The sequence below is a fragment of the Plasmopara halstedii genome (assembly GCF_900000015.1).
Source record: "Plasmopara halstedii genome assembly, contig: Scaffold_816, whole genome shotgun sequence".
Lineage (NCBI taxonomy): Eukaryota > Oomycota > Peronosporomycetes > Peronosporales > Peronosporaceae > Plasmopara > Plasmopara halstedii.
The window spans coordinates 401,107-405,915 of record NW_020187732.1 but is presented as its reverse complement, the minus strand read 5'-3'; positions in this window follow the sequence as shown (position 1 = coordinate 405,915).

The window sequence follows — 4,809 nt, the reverse complement described above, 5'->3', positions numbered from 1 at the left end:
CGACTCAGTCGCCTCACCTCTCGCATAGGATGGCCAGGTGGCTCTCATTCTTTGCAGAATATAACTTCGAGGTGAAATATAAACCAGGAAAGCATAATGATTTGGCTGATGCATTGACACGCAAACCAAACTAAGAGCTTGCTCATATCACGACGGTGACGTCAGCAGTGGCGGATTTGATCCGCGCCGCATACGCGGGTGATAGTATGTGCGTAGCGCTGCTACAGGCTCTCGAGAGCAAGGAGATTGGAAACTCGGACAAGAAATTGTCGGCGCGTTTGCGCGCTCAGCTACACCGATATTCGTTGAGTAATGAATTGCTGCATAATCGCACCGATCCAACGACTACACCACAAATTGTGGTTCCTCACGATGAGGATGTAAAATATCGTATTCTCTATGAGGCCCACGACATAGTGGTCATCTCGGTAAAAGGACGTCCAGCTTGGTGAGCTGCGACTATTGGTTGCCGAAGCTGTACAAGTGGACGAGAAAATATGTGCGCACGTGTGAGACGTGTCAGAGGGGTGAAACTATCTCCAAATGTTGCGGCGCCTGGCCAGTTTACCGGTACCCTCCGGGTGTTGGTAGTCCATGAGTATGGACTTTGTGTTTGGCCTGCCGAAGGTCTCTGTGAGCAACACGGGTGCGATTGTCTTTGTGGGCCGTTTGAGCAAGATGGCCCATCTTGCGGCAGTGCCGGACACCAACGACGGTGTAGGTATAGCGACGTTGTTTGTCGATCGTGTCTTTCGACAACATGGACTTTCGGAATCAATTGTCTCTGATAGAGACCCACGTATCATTGAAAATTTTATCTTCAGGGTTCTGAGCACCAAGTTGACTATGTCACCAGCGGACCATCCCCAGATCGATGGCCAAACTGAGCGCGTGAACCGCGTCGTATAAGACGCCAAACAGCTGAAGCACCACGCTGCCATTCGTAGAGTTTGCTCCTAACAATGTAGAGCATGTATCTGCCGGCTAAACGCCGTTCTACGTAAACGGACTTGTTATTCTTCGCACCCCGCTGACACCGTCATCCCACGGATCAGGGCTTAGGGGGGATAGCCGAACGGCTAGCTGATGTCAGCTCCCTCACCATGCGTAAAGAAGTTGGAGAATTCCTGTCTACTAGTCTGAGTGGCTTACGACACGTTCGCGACGCGATGGCTGAAAGCCATGACATGCAAAATGAATATGCAGACGGAAAAAGAATAAGAAATGTTGAAAATATTGAGGTCAAAGACTTTATTAAACGCTAAAACGCTTCCTACACATGCAGTCTCAGCTGTCTTTACGACGAAGCTCCTTCCACGGTTTATCGGACTTTTTGAGGTCGCGGACAAGCGGGGCTTTGCATATACGCCAAACCTTCCGAAAATGATTCGCACCCCACCCAGTGTTTTGTGTGGGCTTGCTGAAGCCGTACCGGGATCCGGCGCAAGTGAACGCGAAAGCGTTGGCGCCGGGGCGGCGCCCACAGGCGGCCTACCATCCAGAAGCCGATTCAGCAACAAATTTTGAGCACGGTGTCCAACGACGCCGGGCGCTCCACCGTCACAAGAAGTGATTGATTCGTTTGCTCAACGCCTAGGATCCACTCTGACAGAGCGCGATAATCCTCAACTCGAGGCAGTCAGTGCACAAAGTGCTCAAGACTATTGAGGGCTTCTGCACTGCGGGAGGCGATCTCGGAGAGATGCTCGGCAGAATGCCGATGACGACGGACTTTGTCCTTAAAAGCTCGAGAAGCATCGCGATTCATGAGACGGCGATCGGCCAAGTCGTCATCGTCCGCCACTGACTCTTCTCGATGAGGATGGTGTCGTCCACTATCACGTGGAACGCTATGTGGGTCGACGTCGTCGTCGGGTTTTAACCCAATATCTTGTGAAGTGGCGGGGATATCCAAACTCCGAGAACTCGTGGGAGTTTGAAGTGTAACTTCGGCAAGACTGCCCAGACGTCGTGGACGCTTATGATCAGAAGGATCATGACGATTCTCGTCGTCGTTCGCCCCGCGCTTCTCGGCAATCGCCAGGAAACCCAAGGGCCATGAGCTGAGCTCAAGCTATGGACCTGAGCTGCTGTGGTCATAGAATCAACCGTGTGAGAAACCACAGAGCTCGCGGGAGCGTAATGGATGATTACATGTGTCGTACGCAGAAAGACGGCGTCGCGCATTGAGTTAGGCAAGCTCAAATCGGCGATGGTGCTCAACGCGAACATCTACTTCCTTGTGGCTTCGCTGTCAGGTAGACAGCGAGGAAAGTTTCCAATGCCGCTGCACCCACCGCTCTTCACCGGTTTCGCCAGGGGCGATCAGTCCGCATTGCGGGTACAGGAGCGCCTCCTATTTGAGCTCGAAGTCGAGCGCGATACCTATCCATTAAGGTTTCTTGCGGAACCAAGAAGCGAGCTCGGAAAGCTTTCCGCTGGTCAAGCTCAGCTTGTGTAGTGGCCAGGGGCCCGACTACGTAGACGCCCAACGATTGAGTGATCGTGTCCTTCGCTTCTGTGGCGGGATCCGCCGAGCGGAAGCCGCATTCCACACTCGGGCTAAGACCGAACGTGGATACGAGCGCATGAGAGCTGCCCTGTGGGCAGCCTTATAATTGCTGCTCCTGTGCTCTGTGGAGGCGATTGGTAACAATACTACTTCCTCCAGGAGGTCGAGAGTTCTGGGAACGGACACGGCGTCCGCAAAGTTCGAGCAGGGCCCACATCGCGCCGCTGGGGCACCTCTCCCTCTTCTTTTTTCATCTTGGGAGAGAAGTATCGACTCGTAGTCGACTTCCTCCAAATCCTCGACGAGGAAATTCGTCACCCGGGGCAGGCGCGGTGTGTGGGGCTCGGTCGACGAGGGCTTGGAATGTGCTTTTCGTGAAGCCGTGGACGTACTGTCTGGAGATACACCCCGTGCAGAAAAAGAAGGGCTTTGCCCGCGGGTGCTCTTGGAATCAGGGTCTTTCGTTTTGTAGACATAGAGCTCATTGAGCAGAGAATGCGTGAAGAATGTAGTGGTGTCTTAGACACGCGTGCCTCGTACAAGGCGACACTTAAATGCGAATTGTGGGTATCCGTAATTTTGATGGGGTGGTGTAATGAGGTTACACGTAACCTTGTATGAAAGAACGGGTCACAAAAGATGTTGTGACCGTACATACACAAGCTGGTGAATTCACACAATGGAGTGGCTACACCGTACCAAGAAGCCACTACATGGCAGGACTGCCAGTAGTAATGCATATTAATTAGGTTTTACTATACTAATTAGATATTACTACATTAATCAGATAAGTCTAATGCAGCGGGGCTGCCGTAGCTATGCGCTTAGAGGAAGCGTAATTTGGGTCACCAACCTTTTGTTCTATACAAGAACAAGTACGAGTTTGCAGATCGCAATCCGCTTACTCCAAGAGTAATATCGCCTCAACCCAAGGCTAATTACTCTTCCGTTTAAAATATAAAAATGATTTTTATTTATTTTTATCTGCGGCAAAGCTGCCTAATTTTAAATGTATAGATTCTCCTAAATATATAGTAAAGTCTAAATACATGCATAACTACTGGCTATCCAGCCCCGTACCGTATTCTTGATTGGGTGTAGTCACACCATGCCCATCTGGTGTGACAACCCCCCTGTTACCATGGTATGTGTAACTCAGTTACACTCTCCCCTTTAGGATTGAGAACATTTACAGTTCGCAATCGATTATTGCCTCAACGAGGCTCGCGTGTCCGCTAGACACTGCGACACTGCAACTTGATTCGTTGAAACAAAACGACTTCCGTTCTCAATGAGCCCTGTGTCAACGACACTGATGTCACCAAGTCTCGCTGGATCTGATAGCGAGCACGGGCAGAGCCCAACTTTCGTCTCCCGCACGCGGTGCAATGTCGGCAATGCGTCCGCGGCACCGGGGGATGTACATCCTGGGCTCGATGAGCACGAGCGTCGCGCTTTGCGCACGCTATCTATGACGAGTGACCTCGTTGAGGATGTGGAGGTGGTCGACTACGAGTCTGTCACTCCTTTTACCGGATGGGATGACAAGGAAGTTGAGCTGCGCCAGCGGCGCGATACGAGCCCTGCTCACGCCTTGCCGACCCCATGTCCGTTTCCTGGCTTCTCGTCTCCTGAGGGACGTGGCGTAATCAACAATGACCGCGACGGAACACAGAGGCGCTCTGAAGCGCGCCCATCCACGGCCGTTCATTGACCCTCGTGTGGAATATGGCTTCCGCCCAGCGGATCCGAATGTGGAAGCGAAGGACGCGGTAACTCGATCGTTACGCGTCCACATCATCGGAACCCCGGCCATTAGGGAAGCTGGGCTTGCCGAACGGAAGACTCTTCGAGCTCGTTTCTTGGTCTCATAAGTTTTTCCGTTGGACGCTTATCGCACTCGTCTGAGTGCTCAACGAGGTGCTCCTCGTATACCTGCAATGCAAACAAAACCTGTAGTGTTTGCCCCTGGCGAACGCGCTACAGATGACGAAGCGCTCTTTGAGCGATGGATGCAACGGCACCAGAAGCTTTCCTCACTGTATAACCTATAGTTGAGCAACAAGGAAGTGGACGTGCGTGGGAACGACACCTCCGATTTGAGTTTGCCAAACTCATGGCGCGCGCTGTCGACTTCCTTCGGATTGTTGCCCTGCAACGTATGGGTCAACCCCTAACGCTCCCTTGAGCTCTATGCCTGCGACCGCAAGAGCTCAGGATCACTGATTGAGCTCAGCTTATGGCCCTTCTACTTCCCTGGCTATTGCCGGGAAGCGCGGGGCGTCTGATGACGCGGA